At 44.2% G+C, this 20,694-nt stretch overlaps 1 protein-coding gene across 4 annotated transcripts in view; it reads left to right on the top strand.

Annotated features, from left to right (window-relative positions):
* Nucleotides 1–819: 819 nt before the first annotated feature.
* Nlrc5 (NLR family CARD domain containing 5) overlaps nucleotides 820–20,694 on the top strand; it is an 84,583-nt gene continuing 64,708 nt past the window's right edge. For 3 of the 4 annotated variants that reach the window (XR_013104849.1, XM_034522718.2, XM_076915659.1), the window contains exons 1-2: nucleotides 820–919; nucleotides 12,368–12,443. The gene's annotated coding sequence lies outside the window, so the exon portion shown is untranslated. Of the gene's footprint in view, nucleotides 920–1,651; nucleotides 2,354–12,367; nucleotides 12,444–20,694 lie in introns of those variants that run through there. The other variant, XM_076915658.1, reaches the window with a different exon arrangement.

Consider the following 20,694-nt stretch of genomic DNA (forward strand, 5'->3'; position numbering starts at 1 on the left):
TTATGAAGTAGCAATAATTTTATGGTTGGGGGGTCAGCATAACATGAGGCTGCAGAACCTGTAAAGGGTCCCAGCATTAGGAAGGTTGAGAGCTACTGGCCTAAGGTGATGTAGCCAGCACTTAAGAGGAGGACTTGAGCCTGAGATTTTGGGGTCATGGGTGTGCTCCTGACTCTGCCCTTCAATACTAATGCATTGTCCTTGTCTTCCCATTCCTCCCCCAGAGCATTCTGGGTGAGTTGCTTCACTGTGGGATGTCACAGAAACCATCTTCAGGAGGAGCCTGGCCTCCTGTTCTGGGACAAAGACAAGAGGCAGGGCAGGCTGTAGAACTTGAAACAGAGACAGGAACTTTCCAGGGCTGAATCTGGCCCTGTAGTCCCTTTCTTACCTCCCACCTCTTTCCACCCTCCCTAATCTTTGAGCCCAGCTTTCATCTGTAGCCTAGGCAACCCTTGCACCCGTGTCTTGTGGTTTCTCGAGGACTGGCAGAGACACACCTGGGCATCGTGCTTGTCCAGGTCAGGTCTCAGGTGATGAGCGACTGTCGAGCACTGGAGGTCAGGAGTCAGAACCCTGGACCCAACTCCCAAGAAGTTTTGCTCGGCGGCTCCCCCTCCTCCATCAATGTCTCTGGGAAGTGCAGAAAGAAGGGTTGAGCGGGTCCCGAGGCGCTCTGGCCCCACCCACCGTCTGGCAGATGCCCACCTTACCCTGTCTCGGTAATAGGCAGAGAGCCACGTCCCGCTGCGATCGCCAAGCAGCGGCGGGTTCCGGCACCCTTCCTGCGCGCCCTGGGGCTGGCACTTTGAATCCACGTGATTTCTCGGCAGCGGCAGCAAGTTCTATGAATTGGTGAACAGCGCTCGGTAGCCACTTTCAGTTTCGCACAGAGCGCAGAGGAGCCAGAGCAGAGCCGGTGAGTTACCTGCCCTGGTGGGGGCGCGGAGGACGGTTTAGGGGTTCGGGATCTGCGCCTAGAGAGAGGAGGGGGTGCCAGGGGCCAGGTTGATAAACAAACGGACTGAGGGGCCGGTGAGCACTGGTGGCTTGGCAAAACGCAGTCAGACACTCTGTAGTTTGGGGACCACAGATAGTGGCAAATTGGGAGGGAGTGGCTCAGTTTGGGGAAAACGCTGTATGTCTGTGCGCATTCCCCCCCACCGCCCCCCACCCCATGCCGCACTAGGCATTCCCTGCGCCATACTTTCTTGCTGTTTTTTTCCAATTTCTTTGCTATTATTATTAAATAATAAGAATCCAGCAGTCATCCTGTTTGTTACACCCAATTCCGAATTTTCAGCCAAAACAAACAAACAAACCACCTTTCATTACACAGTAGTAGTAGAAAGAATAGAGTCTGACTGAACCATAGCAACTTGCTGCTGTATAGGAGAAAGCTGCATTCTCTAACAGTTGCTTAACCTCAGGTGGGTGGCTTCTGGCTATCAACTTTGTGTTGGAACAAATACCAGATATTAAAGAGCGTACAAAAAGACAGGGAAAAAAAAAAAAAAAAAAAAAAAAAAAAAAAAAAAAAAAAAAAAAAAAAAAAAAAAACCAGAATATTGTGTTTTAAAAGAAAACAATATTTTTTTAATGTTATCCGTCGCCTGGATTTCTAATGAACATTGAAACTCACCAGTCACAAGGGTAAACTTGGGCAGCCTTTTGTCCCTGGTCTACCACAATGCCATGTGGGGTTTAAACCATTTTTTTTTCCCTCTCAGAAAAGCTGAGCTGGGAGTTGTGGGAGGTTCCTGGAGAGTTCTGGGCCCTCAGCATCATTGGTATACGTTGTTGAGATTCTTCTGAAAAGGCGGAGTGGGGGGCTTCATATAGAAAAGGTATTTTGAAAATTGACCTTCGTGATTGGGACAAAGGCCAGAGAATGGCCAAAGATGGGTGTAGCTGAGCCATACCTGGAACTTTCTCTTTCTGAGTCACTTTCTTGCAAGGAAAGGAAACCCGGAAACCTACCAGGTTCCCTCTGGGGTGTAGCTCAGAGCCAGGCCTGAGCCCCCACCAGAGAACAGAGTGGGTGAGAGCTGGTGACTCGAAGCTCATAAGGCCCCTGGTGGTGTGCTTCCTACACACTAGCTGCCAGAAACTATGCCTTGCTGGCCCTGTCTCCAGGACCAGCATCCACCTGTCCTGGAGTGGGAACCTCCTGGTGCTCTCAGCACTGTGCACTACGACCATGAGTTAACAATCTCATATCTTGGGAATTTGATTCCCCTTCTATAGTATAGACATAATGGATAGTTCAAAATTGATCTCGTGAATTGAATGAGATGAAATAGACACAGTGCTTGGCCACAAGAGTGAGGAGCCTGAGGTCCTGATGGAACAGGTAGTCTGTTTCGTTCTCTCTGCTCAGAAAGCACAGCTTGGCCTGATCTCAGAAGCTAAGTATGCTGAGACCCAGTAAGCGCTTGGATGGGAAAATCTGCTTAGACCTGTTCCTGGACCAGCCCAAGAGCAGCAGTACCTGGTCAATGTCCATGTGCCCCAGCACATCTCTCTCTCTCTCTCTCTCTCTCTCTCTCTCTCTCTCTCTCTCTCTCTCTCCCTCCCTCCCTCCCTCCCTCCCTCCCCCTCCCCCTCTTAAAGAGCCCAACAAAACTCTGTAGATTGTCGTCTTCCATATGTTGTCTGTGTGTTGGATCTCCTGAAGAAGACGTGAAATTCTCATTGCCACAGCCTCCGAATGCAACTTTATTTAGACATAGGGTAGCTGCAGTCCCTTTAGATGAGGCTGTAGGGTGGGCCCTGTAAGACTTCTGCCCACTAATAGAAGAGATCAGATACCTCAGGGAAGGCAGCCATCTTGGGGAGGCAGAGATTGCTCCAAGCAGAGAGCCAAAAATCCCAGCAACCAGCAACCTAACTGTCCCAATTGGAAAGAGGAAGGCTTTCTGCATCCCTCGGAGGATGCAGACTGCAGAGAATACAAAGCTATTTCTGCCAGCACTTGATGGAACTTTTTTTTAAAAAACCACATCTGATACATCATCCCAGTATCTCCTTTCTACCACCAGCATAGAACTGTGACAACGAAGGTGCAAACACTTAAGTTTTAGGATAGGAGTGTGGCTTACAGGGCAAGAGATCTGCCTCGCTTGCAGAAGATTCTGGGTTCTATCCTTACTACAGAAGACAATAAAAAGAAAGACTCTTTGTAGGTGTTCTCAGGATGCAAAGCATCACCTCTCTTCACCAAATATGTTTCTGTGAGTGTAGTTGATAGCCTAAACCTTGTGTAGCTGGAATTAATTCTGCAGAAGAAACATGATTTAGAAGCAAAACAGAATAAATCCTGCTGGTACAGGAGATACAGAGAGCAGGATCTCAGGCAACCTCAGGGAGTCCTGTGTCACACCCTCAGGGAGTCCTGTGTAAAATGAGGAGGGAGCTGGAAGTTGCCACTGACGACTTACAGGACTCTGTTACCCATAAATGGGTGTGATTGTATAACTCGCATGGTAGCTCCCATTTCTGGTTCCCTGAAAGTGGGTAGAGTTGGCATAACCCCCATTCTTTTCTTTAGGAAAGTCTTGAGCCTTCCATTCTGTGGATCTCAGAGATGCAGGTAGCTGGCTCTGTGACTTTGGTCACCTGCGACTTCAGATTCTTCCTTTTCCCTGTCACTGCCTCAAATCGTAGCATAGACATGCCCATTTCTCCAGGTTGCTCCCTCTTCCTGGTAACTTAATACTGGTGCTCCTCCTAACTCCTCCCAGGGGACTCTTCTCCAGAGAGGCACTGGCCACCCTCTGCCTGGCTCACCCATGGTTTTTGTTGAAAGGTAATGAACAAGGAGCTGATATGATACCCTCTAGCGCTAGGTTTTTCCATGTTTTTGTTACCATATTTTAATGAACTCGGATATGTCTTTTAAAAAATGTCACTTATTAAACTAAATAATATGTATGATGTTAAAATAAAACCAAGCCCAGGCGTGGTGCCACACAATCAGTACTTAGGTGTCTGAGGCAATGAGAGTTGGAACCAGCCTGACCTATATAGTGAGACCTTGTCTCCAGCATTTTAAAATAAATAATTAAGTAACTAATACATCCATATAGTAAAAATCCAGTCACTCAGATGCTCTCTGTGAAGACAAGCAGTGTCACTGGATTTCTGTCTTATTCCAGTGTCTAACTCGGCCTTTACAGACAAGGGTATCCAGTGTTTCCTCTTATACAGTCAGTCTCAGCTAAGTAGACTTTAGATCATACACATATATATATATATATATATATATATATACATACAAATATACAGACCTACATATGTGCTTCCATGACCATATACATGTATACACATGTGTATCCCTCTCTCATGATGAGAGTGTACTGAATGGAGTGTGGACAGGTTTTTCTTTTCATTTAATGCAATAAATAATCTTTTATTTTCTCTCTATATTTATTATTTTGGTGCTGGGGATTAAACACGGGGCCTTGGGCATACCTAGTGAGTGCTTTTCCACTGAACCATGTTTTCAGCCCTCTTTATAGTTGTATAATCTCTGTGCATAGAAATACCTATTTATGCAAATATATCCTATACTTTGATTATATATGCAAAAACAATATCTGTATCTTATGCACCTATAAAATAATGTATTATTTTTGTGTACCTATATAAAATCCAGAATCCACAAATGAAGAAAACATTTCAATGTTTGTCTTTCTGAGTCTGTCTGATTTCCAGCTGTGTCTATTTTCTTGCAAAAACCATCTTTCTTTTTCTTTACAAATGAACAAAATACCATTTGTGTGTGTGTGTGTGTGTATGTCGGTGTGTGTGTGTGTAGGTGTGCATGTGTGTGTTTTGTACATGTGTCTATGTCTTGTTGTTGGTTTTTTTTTTTTATCCACTCCTCTATTGGCAAACACCCAGGCTGATCAAACAACTTGGCTACTGTGAGTGGTGCTGCAATGCCATGGACAAATAAACATGGGCATGCAAGTGTCTCTGGGTGCATTGTTTTGAAGTCCTTCAGGTGTACAGGAACTGGTGCACTTGGATCATATGGTGATTCTGCTTTTAATTTTTATTTTTAAGTACCTCTGTATTAATTTCTATGCTGGCTAAAATAACGGGTATGCAAGTGTTTCTGGGATGAATTGATCCCCACGCTCTCTGAATCTTCTTTGGAAAGGTTTTGCCTAACCCTGTATTTTGAAATGTTTGGCTTGAGTTTTTCTTTAGTGGTTTCAGAGTTTATGTCTTACATCAAAGCCTTTGATCCGTTTTTGATTGATTTGTGTGTGTGTGTGTGTGTGTGTGTGTGTGTGTGTGCAAGGGAAGATATAACTATCTAGTCTCATTCTTCTCTGTGTGGGTATCCAGCACCATTTGTTCAAGACTCTGTTTTTATTCCAACATATGTTTATGGTATGTATCTTTGTCGAAAATCAGACAGCTGCTGTGTTGTTGTGTGAGTTTATTTCCTGATCTTCTATTTTATTCACTGATGTGTGTGTCCCAGTACCATGCTGTTTTTGTTACTATGGCTCCATTGTATATATAAATCAGGTAAGTGATACCGATAGCCTGTCATCCCTTTTGCTCAGGACTACTTTGACATCTTTTGGGATCTTTGCTTTGGGGATCTTTTGTATTTCTAAAATTTTACAAATTTTTAGTTCTGTGAAGAATGTTAGTGGAATTTTGGTGAGAAGTGCATTGAATCTATAGACTATTCTTGGTAACACGTCAATTTTCCTGTATTAATTCTACCAATCCATGAGAGTAGGAAGTCTTTCCATAGCCTCATATCTTTGATTTCTTTCTTTGGTGTTTTAAAATTACATTGATCAATGTAGAAGTCTTTATCTCATTATCTCAAATAGATTTATTCTAAAGTTTTATTTTTAAAGCTATTATAAATGGGATAAATTTCTTTCTCAGCATGTTCATTATTGGATACAAAGTCTGCTGACTTCTGTGTCACTTGCATCCGGTCAGTTTGCCCAGTATTTATCGGTTCTAAGAACTTACTGATGCATTCAGTAGGGACTCTTTGCATGAGATTTAAATTGGAGTTTTTTTTCTTATTTGCATCCTTTTTTTCTTTCTTTCTCTTGTCTTACTGTTTCAGCTGAGACTTCTAGTACTATGTAGATTAAGAGTGGAGAATGTAGACACTTTTACCCTATTCCTGATTTTAGCAGAAATATTTTGAATTTGTCATATAATGTTGGCTGTAGGTTTGTCATATATAGTTTTATATATCTGTATAACTATATATACTAGATAGATAGATAGATAGATAGATAGATAGATAGATAGATAGATATATTGTGCTGATTATGTTCCTTTTATTCCTAATTTTTTTATAGTTGGTTTGTTTCTTTGTTTTTTTTTTTTTTTAATCACGAAGAGATAGACGGTGGATCTGTCAAAGGCTTTTTCTGTGTCAATTGATAAGATTCTGCAATTTTTGTTGTTGAGACTATGAGTGCATTAAATTTATTGATTGCATTTGTTGAATTACCACTGCATACTTGAGTAAAGACAATGATCGTGGTGAATGTGCTTTTTGTGCTACTGACTATGGTTTGCTAGCATTTGTTGAGAATTTTATACCTATGTTGGAGAGATTAGCCCCTAATTTTCTTTTCTTTACTCTCCCTGTTCCCTTCCCTCTCCCTTTCTTCCTTTCTTTCTTTCTCTCTTTCTTTCTTTCTTTCTTTCTTCCTTTCTTTCTCCCTTCCTTTCTTTCTCTCTTTCTTTCTTTCTTTCTTTCTTTCTTTCTTTCTTTCTTTCTTTCTTTCTTTCTTCCTATGTCCCAGTGAGTTTAATTAAGGTCAGTTACCTCATGTGTGAGGCTTTGTATACAGCAGCACTTACCAGTGACTAAAATGTCTTCCCCAGCCTCATCTCATCTGCCATTAACTCAGGAGGGGTGGGACCCCATCAGCACCACTCCTCCAACCATTACTTCCTCTGACTCTTATATTCTTTCCACCTCTTCTTTCACAGTCCTATCTAAGCCTCCAAGTGCACATATTGATGTCCCATTTACGGTTGGGAAATAACCCAACAGTTATTTATTGTCATTATTTTTGGCCAGTGAGTCTTTGCAGCCACTATTGACCAAAGCTGACAGCAGCATTAATTATGATTATTAATTACCATTAATCTGATTATGGACTTTCATCAGGACTTTTGCATTCTTTCCCCCAGCTTCTAGAACTTTCGATTCCCTTGATTTCTTATGCTCTTGGCATGTGACTCCTCCTCCGCTGTGTCCATAATTCATAAACTTGTTTTTTTTTTAATATTGAAAGGCCTGTTGAAGTCTGTATTTGAGAGAAAGGCTGGATATAGCCTTCTCATGAGGGGCACATGGAACATTTGAGAGAGCGTTTGAGAGAGGAGAAGAAGGGAACGGTGACCCATGGTGACTGGAGGAGGGCACAAGGAGGCAAAGCATATGGCAAAGATGAGAAAGGGGAGGGGAGGAAGGGAGAACAGAATGAGCGGGAACATTGTTCAAAGTTTGCTTTTGTGCTCATAACAGCTTCTGCTGTGTGGATTTTTTGCATGTAATTTTACAAAGGAGCAGCACCCCTAGACCATGGCAGGCAGTGTCACCACCCCTCCCCACAATCCAGAGCCCCGTGAAGATGCTACAGCATCCTCTGAGTGGTGGTGTGGCGGGTGACTTGGTGTCCCAGAGCATTTTGATCTCAGAAAAGACAGATCCACCCTCAGACATCTAGGCATAGATGTGGTTACACTGAACATTCGCCAGCAGCCAGACTTCTACTCAATTTACTCACTGGATTGCTTCCTTGGGCTGCTTCTGAAGGACTTAGAGAGGTTGGTCTTTAGTTTTAAAATGTTTGAAACCATGTTGCTAAATCTTGAAGATTGTATCAATGGATTGCTGCTGTGAGCATCCCAGAGGCAACCCTGTCCACCCCTACCCATCTCATGAGCAGAAGGATGGAGCCATCCCTCCCCCATCCCCATTAGTGATCTCAGGGTCTTGTGTGAGCAAAGAAACCACTCGCTGTTTTACATCCTATCGCTGAGATGGACAGGTCAGTCTCTACCTAAGGACTTAGCCAGAAGATGTCTGCAGAGTGAGCATAGGAGGCTTGGGCTAAATCAAATCATAAAGCAAGAAAATTGTTCTCCTTTCAGTTCCTGTGTCTCATATCCTGATTAGTCATTGGAGAAACTTCTCAACCAGGTGTCTATGAAGCACTGCTTTCAGAAGGATTAACCCAATCGCAAGGGCAGCCATAACTTAAATCAGTCCTGAGATCAGCAACACAACCCCCCCTCAATTCAACAGCCCCATTGTGGTTTGTTCCTGGGGGTTTCTTTTAGGGAATCATGTCTGTCCCTGGTGAATAATATGTTTTAAAAGTAAAGTTGAAAGTGAGATGATTTCCAGACCTTTAAGAAGTGATGCTCTGATTGTCATAATAAGGTAGCCTTCATATGACAAAACCTAGGAAATTGCACCATATCCTTGAAGGGCAGGCTGTGGGGAGCATCCTGCTACTTATTTCTGCAATTCATAGAACTTTCAAAATGATTGAGACTACGCCTGTAAACCGAAAGTAATGTAAATCTGTTGAAGCCATCGTTTAGTTTTGTGAGAAGGGTATTTGTTGATGGCAGCATTGTGCTTACATTCGGGCACAGCCTGAGGCTCACCCCAGGGCTTTATGCTCTATTACTTTCTTACAATGCTGGAGACTGAGCCAGAAACGTGCCCGCAGATGGCATACTATGTGTTTTTATACAGCATGGTTCACTTGGGGGACATTCTGAGGATATAGCGTGTCCACCTGTAACTATCATCATTTCCACACCTGTACTCTCACAGCATAATAAAGACCTTATTGTAGGTGTCTAGGTTGTTCAAACATGGCTGCAAGAATATCCTTAAGCCCCGAAATCAGGTGCCCGAGTGTATTTGGACTACTGTGACAAAGTTCCATAGGCCAGGTGGCTTACATGCCACAAGAATCTTATTTATCACTGTCCAAGAGGCTAGAGTCTAAGGTCAGGATGCCAACATGGAGTCTCTCTTCTAGCCTGCAAACGGCAAACTTATTTTTGTGTATTCTTGTATGATGGAGGAGTGCTGTAGAGCGTGCTAGGCACTTCAGTCAGGAACACATCCTATCCTCAGGACCCCACCCTGTGAACTAATTGCCTGCCCCAAAGTCACCCCAGACCATTGGGGCTAGGGTTGCAACACAGAACTTGGGGGATGACAAATATACTGTCTGCACCGTCTTGCTTTCCGCCAAGTTGAACTGTGTGGTCCAAGAATGAACATGCTTTAAGACTTAGCAGTCACAATGTGCCTCGATGTTAAAGTCAGTAAGCAGGTTCTGCAAGCACACCTGCACCTGGTATGTATTCCTCTTTCTCTCACATCTGAAACTTCCCTTGTTCCCTGCTTAGCCCCCCACAGCAGGGCTGGAGTCCTCTGGTCAAGCTGACTTCCCTACCTAAAGGAAGCTGAGGAGGGGATTTCCAAACTTTAGTTTCATTTTTTGTTTGTGTGGGACATTCTGGGCCCTGCCTACAGGATAGAACTTGACGGAGCCACTTGTGAGGATCTGAGGTGTGGAGGAACAGCGGAGAGGCTAAGGTAGACATCTTCCTTAGTGACACCCCTGGGGTCCTTGTGTGAATATAGATGCCTAAATGGCCTTCTAGTCACTAGGGCCTTTGGGGTCTCACAGAAGGCCAGCATAACCAGTACACAGATTTTTGGAGGAACAGTGCCAGATACAGGGAGGGACAAAGATCCAGTCTCTTTCCATCAGGAGTGGATAACTGGTATCTTCATGGTCTGACATGGTGGTCCCCAGATACGTAGTCTCCAGATACATAGCAGCTGCTCCAGAAGCTTCCATAACATTGACTGAACTCCACCCTTGGTATTAAGCTGCTTTATGGTTCACTGGACTTGCTAAAGAACACCCTGCCCCCATATAAGTCAAATGTGCAGATAAGTTTTAAGCCTCTGGTCTGGAGGAACTAAGGAGGTTACAACACCCAGAAATATGTGAGGGGCCTCTCTGGTCACTAACTACTGCTTCTGAATGATGGACCCAAGAACTCAGGACTGAGTAGTAGAGACCAGACCTCCTCAGCTATCTGCTGTTCCAGCCAGCCTGGAGTCAGCACCCTGATCCCAAAGGAGGGCTCATCTGGATTCCTTAGGAGCCTTCGGTGGGAATTGACATGTGCTGAGCTGAGACCCGATTCTGGACATTAGTGATGAAAATGTTATGTTGCGGCCCAGGCCTAGCGTGAGGCAGAACCTCTCTCTAGATGGTAACAACTGCCAGAGGGTTTTGAAGTAAAGACTGTCTGTTGCTTACAGCTCTGAGGCTCAAGCAGACTGCCTAAGAGGCGCTCTTCTTTGGGGAGGAGGCTTCTACTTACCTCTTCTGTAAAGCACTGTGGTCACATGGTTTAACCACAGGATCTTTTGGTTACTTGGTTGATTTTGGTGTTTGGGTTTTACTCATATAGTGTATTATGAAGTTCAGGTTGTTCTCTGCCTCCTTCCCTCCCTTTTTCCTTCCGTTCCTTCCTCCCTTCCCTCCCTCCTTTCTCCTCTCCCTATCCCCGTCTCCCTCCCTTCCCACCTCTCCCCGTCTCCCTCCCTTCCCACCTCTCCCTTTCCCTCCCTCCCTTCCTTCCTTCCCTCCCACTCTCAAACCTTTCCTCCCTCCCTTTCTGTCTCTTTTCTTTCCTCCCAACCATTAAAGACTGAACCTAGGGCCTTGTACAAACTGGGCAAGCACCAGATGGCAGCTATATCTCCAGCCCTGGCCTCAACCTCATGTTTTGCCTCAGCTTGCTTGTCTGGCTTGAGGTAGCTTATCTAAAGGGAACAGTCACACACCTGCACACATCATCATTACCCAACCAAATGAATTACCATACCAAATGTATGGATCAAAGATGTTTCTTACCTGCTCCTCTAGTTTCCATGAACAAGGGGGAAAGGATTTCTCTTTCTCTGTCTGTCTGTCTGTCTGTCTGTCTGTCTCTCTCTCTCTCTCTCTCACACACACACACACACACACACACACACACACACACACACACACACACACACACCAGGCACCCTTTATCACAGGAACCACGGAGTGAGGGAGAGCCTTGGACAACAGACCTGACCCGTCTTGCCAACAGTGCCTTCTCCCCTTAGGACCTCAGTTTCCCACCTGTGCACCTGACAGCCAGGACACTTCCAACTGTTTCTCTGATTTTCTAGAATCCAAACAGCATTAGTCACCCTAATGAAGGCAGAAACCCCAGGTCCTCTGCCTTTACTCTTTGTAGGCTGGGTTTTACTCTTTGTAGGCTGGGTTTTACTCTTTGTAGGCTGGGCTTTACTCTTTGTAGGCTGGGCTTGGTGTTGAGGGTTTTAAGGGAACTGGAAACTCTGGGTTTCCAGACAAGTAAGGACTTGTCTGCCCAATCTTGAGAAGTAGCATCAGCAACTTAACTGTCCTGAGGAGCTTCTGTCTGAGTGACTGTAGCCTTGACTAGAAGTGGCTTTCTGATTAAACCATGTGATCACAGTGCTTTACAGAAGAGGTAAATAGAAGCCCCCTCCCAGTCCATGATGCACACCCACGCCCTCACACATCCCTCCCTTCCTTCCTCAAACCCAGCCTGGACTGAGGTGTAGTAGAACAGGGAAAATAACAATGCTGGCAGTGAGAATCGTTAGTTAGCATGGTCAGGTACCCGTCTCCCACAGCAGATACCATGTCAGATTTGACATGCCTCACAGCAACCCGACCTGGGGCCTGGAATTATGACCCTGTGGAAGATAACACTGCCCATACGTGCCACATCCATCCATGGCACTGGGCTGCTGACTTCTGTGACTGTCTCCAAAAGATGACCCTTAGCTGATGGTTTGCCTCACTAGAGGTGCCTGATGTCTGCCTTCCCTTAACAAGCCCAGCCTGGAAACTGTGATAAACATTGATGTTCATGAGCCTGTGTCTCCTGGAAGGACCAATTTTGCACACCCTGATATAAAGCCAGGCTTTCTCCCAAACCACTCTTTTGCATAGCTTCTGTAGCTACCCTATCCTGGTTCCCTGACTTTTTTTTTTTTTTTTTTTTTTTTTGACAGGGTTTCTCTGTGTAGCCCTGGCTGTCCTGGAACTCACTCTGTAGACCAGGCTGGCCTCGAACTCAGAAATCCGCCTGCCTCTGCCTCCCAAGTGCTGGGATTAAAGGCGTGCACCACCACCGCCCAGCCTCAGACCCTCTTACTAAACAGCTTTTATAAGGATCTGTCTTGGGTTCTGCACCCGTCTGACCTAGAGCATCTCTCGCTTTGCAGATGATGGCATTAAGATTCCAAGAGGCTGAGTAACGTATGAAGTCTCACAGCCGGTACCCAGCAGGGAAGAGTCCAGGTCAGTATCAAATGATCAATTGTATACTATAATATGTATAATCAAAATAATAATTAAAAGATCTTTTTTTTTTGATGCAATCAGCAGAGGTTTATTAGGGGAGGAGCCGGCGGTCAAAAACGACAAGCTCTTTAGCTCCAAGAGCAGGGTTTTTGGCCCATTTTTTAATATCTATAAGAAATAGCAAGTATCAGCATTTGGGAAACCTAATGAGAAAAAGACACAGTAAAGTAAATTGCATTAAATGTGAAGACTTGAAGTGATTCTGACTTACAAGAGCCAGGTGTGAGACACATGACTATGATCTCAGTTTAGGAAACTGAGGCAGGAGGATCTTGGATGTGAGGATAGCCTGGGCTTCTTAATGAGAATCTTCCTCAAACAAAACAAAACAAAAAACTAAATAAACAAAAGAAAAAACAATAAAGAAATAAAGCAAACTAGCTAAATTAAGGGAAAAACGATTAAAAAAAAAAAAGGTGCTTAATTCCCAGAAATTGGGGTAACTGGTGGTTGTGAGCCACCTGCAGTGGGTGCTAGTAATTGATCTTGGGTCCTCTGGAATAATACCCAGTGCTCTTAACCACTGAGCCATCTCTCTAGCCTCACAATGAGAAAGTTATCAAGTTATCAAGTTGGCTTTTTGCAAGTGTGCTTATAAGTTACTCAGGAGGCTGAGGCAAGAGAGTCAGGAGTTCAAGGACATCCTGACTCAAAATAAACCTTAAGAGGCTGACTTAGTTTTATTAGGAAGGATTCTTACTTGTATTTTGACTGAACAATGTTGGGGCCAGGCAGTATGGGAACCAGGCAGGGTAGCACAGACATTCCGGTGAGAAATGGCACCAGGTGCAGGCAAAGGCCATGAAGAAATGCACTTGGATGATTATGCCACAAGGGCTGTGAGGCCTGGGAAGCTTGCTGCTGCCCTTTCCTGAAGAGAGAGCGAGAGAGGGGTGAGCTGCTGTGGAAGGGTGAGCGTGAGCTTAGTTTGGGACCTGGAAATATTGAAACCCATACGAGGTATCAAAATAAGTATGAGGATTCTCTGTTCCTTTGATGGCAGAACTCCAGTGCTGGTTACATAACTCAGCTATTTGTATAGTGTTTCTACAAATACAGATATGCAACTGTCTCTATGGTGTGTTGACTTAGCATCCTTTGCATGTGTGTGGGAGTGGTATCACCTCTATGCTGATACCACAGTTACTACATCACTCTACACTCCCACTGCATTCCTGTTCCTGCTTGTTCTGTTGCCTGTTTTCCCAAAGATAGCCATTTCTGACTACGGTTTGTTATTCAAGACAGGGTTTCTGTGTAGCCCTGACTGTCCTGGATCTAGCTCTGTAGACCAGGCTGGCCTCAAACTCAGAGATCTGCCAGCCTGTGCCTTCCTGAGTGCTGGGATTAAATGTGTGCACCACCACATTGGCCTCAGTGTGGTTTGAATCAGCATCTCTCTGCTGGTGAAGATGCTAAACAATGCTCACATCCTTATGAGTCATATGCACTTCATATGGTCAAGGGACATCATAGACTCAAAATAAATTACCTTGATGAGAAATAAATAATTTTAATAAATAATTTATTTATGAATTATTTATTTAAATAAATAATTTTAAATGGAGTATTGAGAATTAAAACAGGTAACCCCAAAGGGCATTTGTCTGGTGTTGAGTAAATATTCACCATAGCGTTGTAGAATAAAGTATTTTCTCGATAGGTTTGAATTGCTTTTTGATTTAAATATTCATTCCCAGTCATTCACTGTCTTCATCACTGCTCACATCTCCCCGCTTTAGGATTTCAAAATGAGGAATTTCATTTTTTATAAACATCACCAACCGTTTCCTGTGTTTACATCATGAACCTTCTTTATGCGTTGAAGAAATGAATGTTCTGTTTTTTGTTTCTGTGTGTTGTTTGTTTTTTGGGCAGTTTCACTATCTAGCCTTGGCCTGGAACTCGATATGTAGACCAGGCTGTACTCAGACTCATAGAGATCCACCTGCCTCTTCCTCCTGAGTGCTGGGATTAAAAGTGTGCTCTACCACTCCTGGCTGATATTCTAGGTTTTTTAATGTTGATGATTATATGATTTTTAAAATCAAGATACACATAATGAAGTAGGGAGGGGCTATAAAAATGGCTCAGCGGTTAAGATCCCTTACTGCTCTTTCAAGGGACCACAGTGCCCATATGGTGACTCACAACTGTCTGCAACTCCCATTTCAGGGGATCTGATGCCCTTCGTGACCTCCAATGCCTCCTGCATGCATGTGGTATACAGACATAAGCTCAAGCACACATGAATACACATAAAGTTAAATAAACAAATAAAATAAAATTAACGGCACAAAGTGACCAACGGAGTACATACAGTGGAAGCCAAGCAAGGTGGTGTATGCCTGTCATTCCTGGCCCTGAGAAATGAAGGCGAGAAAATCTGAAGTTCAAGGCCATACTCAACTACACGGAGTGTTAGAGGCCAGCCTGTGCTATATGAGACCCTTTCTTAAACAAAAAAAGAGTACAGGGTTGCTATTCAGTCTCCGCCTCCACACCCTGCTGCACAGCAGTGTGATAGGCTGGAGATCCCAGCAGGTGGATCCTGAGAGGGGAAGTGGAGCCCAACCTGAAACAAAAGAGAGCTCGGTTAACAGTGACCACGAGAACAGACTCTCAGGAGACAGCTTCAGTGAGACAGTTCATTTGGGGGGGGGGGGGGGCGGGACACAAAGGCTATATAAATCTTTAGAGGGTGGGTAAGGGCTTTCGGTAAGTGGGTGTCTATCATTGGCCAGGGCCAGAGTGCTAGGAATGCCTCATTTGCATAAGGAGGAATTCCAGGTGGTACCAGACAAGCTCAGGGCCTGCCCTATCCCCTCCCCAGTTCAAGGCTCCCTGGCTCCAAGCAATGTAATAAAAGGTTCTCCTCTCTCTGTGTCCCCCAGGACCCATCTCCAGATGTAATTTGTCACTAGTTTCTGGTACAGCCTTCAAGCATTGTCCATTTATACATACACACATATATGCATTAAAATATATAGTTGTTGCCAGGTGGTGGTGACTCATGCCTTTATTCCCAGCACACAGAAGGAAGAGGCAGGTGGATCTCTGAGTTCAAGGCCAGCTGGGTCTACAGAGTAAGTTCCAGGACAGCTAGGACTGTGCAGAGAAACCCTGTCTCAAAACACAAAGAAATAAAACAAAACAAAATACGGTTGTACAACCTGTAACCTGAGCACGTGGGAGGCAGAAATGGGATTATGAGTTCAAAGCTTATCAGGCAACCTGAGTTATTGAGGGAGATCCTATATCAGTCAATTATCAAAGAATTTTTTCTTCCAAATTTTTAAATTAAATATAAATAAAATTAAATATAATTTTTAAATTAAAAATAATTACATTATTTTCCCTTTTGTCCTCTTGCCAATCTCAAACAACCTCCAACCTTTAATCCCAGCATTTGAGAGGCAAAGGCAGGTAGATCTACGTGAATCTGAGGCTAGCCTGGTTTACATAGCTGTTTTAATTAGGTTTTCCATTGCCATGAAGAGACACAGTGACCAAGGCAACTCTTATAAGAACAACATTTAAGCAGGGCTGGCTTACAGGTTCAGAGGTTCAGTCCATTATCATTAAGGCAGGAACATGGCAGTGTCCAGGTAGGCATGGCGCTGGAGGAGCTGAGAGTTCTACATCTTGATCTGAAGGCAGTCCAAAAGGAAACTGGCTCTTCCAGGCAGCTAGGAAGTGGGTCTCAAAGCCTGCCCTCATAGTGACACACTTCCTCCATCCAACAAAGCCACACCTCCTGATAGCACCACTCCCTGAGCCAGGCATATTCAAATCCCCACAATAGCCAAGGAGGCTACATAGACTGTGACTCAAAAAAAAAAAAAAAAAAAAGAAATTCATGGCCTCCTTTTTAAAAATTATTATTGCTACATGTATGTGCATGAATATATAAGTGCAACTTGTTGGACTTATTTATTGTTATTTGTATGTATATGATTTCAGAGCTGACCATCTGGTGTTAGGTAACCAGTTGCGGGGCTCATCCCCAATTCTTCCTGTCGTAGTTTATTGCTCTGAAGAGACCCCTGACTGCAGCAACTTTTTTTTTTTTTTTTCTGGTTTTTCGAGACAGGGTTTCTCTGTATAGCCGGGGCTGTCCTGGAACTCCCTCTGTAGACCAGGCTGGCCTCGAACTCAGAAGTCTGCCTGCCTCTGCCTCCCAAGTGCTGGGATTAAAGGCGTGTGCCACCATCGCCAACTGCAGCAACTCTTATGAAGGCAAACCCTAGCTTGAGCATTTGAAACCTGTATTGACCACTCTAACAAGCCACACCCACTCCAACAAGGCCACACCTCCTAATAGTGCCACTCACTGTGAGCCTATAAGGGCCATTTTCATTCAAACAAACACATTCCACTCCCTGTCCCTCATGGGCTTGTGGCCATATCATAATGCAAAACTGCATCCAGTCCAACTTAAAAAGTCCCCGTAGTCTATCAGAGTCTCAACAATGTTTAGAAGTCTAAAGTTCAAAGTCTCTTCTGAGACTCAAGGCAATCTCTTAACTTTAATCCCCCATAAAATCAAAATCAAAGAGCAGATCACATACTTCCAACATACAATAGCACAGAATATACATGGCCATTCCAAAGGGGAGGAAAGGGGACATAATGAGGAAATACTGAACCAAAGCAATACCGAAAAACAGCTGGGCAAACTCCAAACTCCCCATCCCCATGTCCGATATCAAAACACTCCTCAGATCTCCAACTCCTTTCATCTCTGTTGACTGCAACACACTTCCTGATCTTTGGCTGGTTCTACCCTGATAGCAGCTTTCTTCAGCCGGTACCACAGAGCTCTGGCAACTCCAATATTTTTGGGTCTCCAAGAAAAATCCATGCTTCACAGCAACATGCAGTGGCCTCTGTAGGCCTCCATGCAAGGACACCCCTGCCACACACCTGGCATCTACAGCTTTCCTTAGTCTGGAAGGTCATTCCATAACTCCTTTCTTGACTCTAAAGCCAGAACCATATGGCCAAAGCTGCCAGGTTCTGCTGCTTGCTTGAGCTGGAACATGGTTTCTTCATTCAAAAACATCTTCACCAGCTTTCTGGTTTTGATGGTTTCCTTCACTGCTTAAGTTTAGATGTCCTGGAACTCAATCTGTAGACCAGGCTGGCTTCAAACTCAAAATCAGCCTGCCGTTACAACCAGCCCTAAACTTTTAAAATATTCCTTTTCACAGTTGGAAGCTTTGCTGGTGGTCTTGCCCTGAGATCACCACTCCCTTTATTTCTTTTATTGTCAGGTTTTTCTTTAATCCGTTTATCTCCTTGAGTACTGGATGTAGCTCCATTACACTTCTTGGTGCTTCTTTTCTCCTCAAACTGTACATTTTATATGTTTCCTTGCTCAGCTTGCACCTTTTCATTATAAATCTCCATAAGTGTGACCACTAATAACCAAGCAACACAGTCAATACTAGGCTGTCTGGAAATCTCTGCCAAAGCTGCTAATCTATCACTTTCCATTTAATCTCAGGCATATTTTTTTTTTTGGGGGGGGGGGGACAGGGCAGAAAGCAGCCACATTCTTTGTCAAAATATCACAAGAGCAGTCTCTAGGCCACATGCTAACATTCTCCTACTCTGAAACCTCTTGAGCCAGACACCCACAGTTCAAATCATGCTTAGTACCACTGTCTCCTATGCTTCTACTAGTATGGCCCATTAAGTCCCACTTAAAACAGTCAACTGCATTTCTAATCCAAAGTCCACATTCCTCCAGACAAAAGCATGGTCAGTTCGATCATACCAATACTTCAGTTCCTTGTCCCAACTTCTGTCCTAGTTAGGGTTTTATAAAGGAAAACATTTAATTGAGGCTGGCTTGCAGCTCAAAGGTTTAGTCCATTATCATCATGGCAGGAAGCATGTTGGCACACAGGCAGACTTGGTGCTGGAGAGATAGCTAAGAGTTCTACATCAGGGTCCACAGGCAGCAAGAAGAGAAAGTGACACTGGGCTTGGCTTGAGCATTTGAAACCTCAAACTCCACCCCCAGTGACACACTTCCTCCAACAAGGTCACACCCACTCCAATAAGGCCACACCTCCTAATAGTACCTCTCCCAAAAAGAATATGGGAGAGAATGGGAGAGAATATGGGAGAGAATGGGGGCCATTTTCATTCAAACTAGGACACTCAGCCACTCCGGCTCTCAGCATTTCTTAATTGCTTGCAGTTGTCTATGGGTAGGTTCCTGTGAGATTTCCCCTTCTGAGTCAACATGTCTATTGCTGCTGTAACTTGTTCAGATCTTGTTTAGTAGCCACATTGTTGAGTTATCATGAGTGTAGCTTCCCTCCCATTTCCAGGAGAGCATGTCTTAGCATACTTTCTGTTCCTCTGTCTCTTACAAACTTTCTTCCCCTCTTAGTCACTGATCTATTTATTACTGGTGAGAGGCACCATGACCAACGGAATTCTTAAAAAAGAAAGCATTTTGAGGTAGAAACTTGTGGTTTCTTTGGAAAGTCAGTTATGTCAAAGAACGTTTTTTTTTCTGAAGTAGACACATGTGAAAGGATGTTTTAGTAAGGCAGACATGCAGAGGCCTGTTTTGCTGAAGTGGACACAGGTGAAAGGATATTTCACTGGGGCAGACACATGAAGGAACATTTTGCTGAAGCAGACACAGGTGAAAGGATGTTTTACTAAAGCAAGTACGTGAAAGGACTCACAATGAAGGACTGACTCATTCTTCACTCATGACCCACAAGTATTGGTTTGCCTTATAATGCATAGCTGAACTCTGTATGTAACTCCATAGAGAGAAACACACCAAAAAAACGTCTGGTGGTGCTGTGGCAGCCACTTCTGTGGACTCCGGCCAACTGGAAGAGTGATGTCAGCTGATACAGACTCATGTAGAGTTTTGCTAAGACAGACTCACATGTTGAGGCAAGACCCTTGGAGAACACGTGGAGGAAATACAAATAAGACTCAGCAAGACTCAATAAATAAGACAGTGATAGGGTCCTGCTTACTCACCTAGCTTGCAACACATTTTGCTTTTATGTCTTCGCTGAGAGGGGCACAGCCAAGAACTTCTCCTGGTATCCCAGCTGGTCCTGGTCCCCTCTTGGTGACTCTTGCCGATTCAGCCGAGGCCTGACTATTTCTGCTAGGTCATGCCACCACTGCTGATTTGTATTTGCTGTCCCAACATTACCAAACTAGACTGCTCATCTTTTCGTAAAGTGTTTGCGAGTGGATCGAGCTGCCACTGCTGACTTCTGTGAGCTGAACTACTGATTTCTTGACAAAGCAGATGAGATTTGCTCCAAAGAACCATTTTTTCCCCCACGAGACGTGGGAGGAGGCGGGCGGGAGTGAGCGGGATTCGAACACACAAAGAGAGAGAGAGTACGCAGAGGGACCCGCGCCCTCTGCAGGCGGACGCCTTACGGGCTGCGCCACCGCCGGCTCACTAAGAACCATTTCTAAACAGGTTAGCTTTTCTGGATGCTAATAACCTTTCTTTTCCTCTGGTGCTTGGTGGGCTAGAAGGGAGGCTTACGTATTTAAGAACCTTTCCTAACAGTTCCACTAACTAATGACCAAGCATTCAAACACATAAGCCTACAAGATGGGAAACATTCTTATTTAGCACCCCGCCCCCACACTCTTTTTCCTTAATGTTCTCAGAGCCTTAGGCGTGGGAGCTGTGTTGTAAATGTATACATTTTTAGCAGTTGTGTAATGGTCTCTATCTGCTGCAAAGATACATTGTCTCTTTGATTACAGGTGAAAGCTACAGTCATCTGTGGGCCTAAGAACATGTACTTAGAATGCAGTTAGAAATTATGCTGGCTTAGTATAGCATTAGTAGTGAAGTCTCTGAGGTCAAAGCTTTTTAAAATTTAGATTTCTTTAGTTGCATGCTTGGAAGACTTTCCGCATCACGACTCATCTAGCCATTGTCTTTCTGGTAGCTGCATCATATGTGTGCATCAGAATTCGTCTCCTGTTCATGGACACTGTCCCACCCCCCAGCCCCTGTCCTCAGCTGCAATAGCAAAAGATTAATCACCATTCGTGTTCTATACTGGAATTCTGACAACCTGGATTCCAACCCCTTGAATTTGGGCAAACGGATTATTTAGCCTTTTCCCCTGCTCCCAGCTGATTGACACATTGTAAACATCCACCTTGAAGG

Source organism: Arvicanthis niloticus, chromosome 18 (assembly GCF_011762505.2).
Source record: "Arvicanthis niloticus isolate mArvNil1 chromosome 18, mArvNil1.pat.X, whole genome shotgun sequence".
In the NCBI taxonomy this organism is placed as follows: Eukaryota; Metazoa; Chordata; class Mammalia; order Rodentia; family Muridae; genus Arvicanthis; species Arvicanthis niloticus.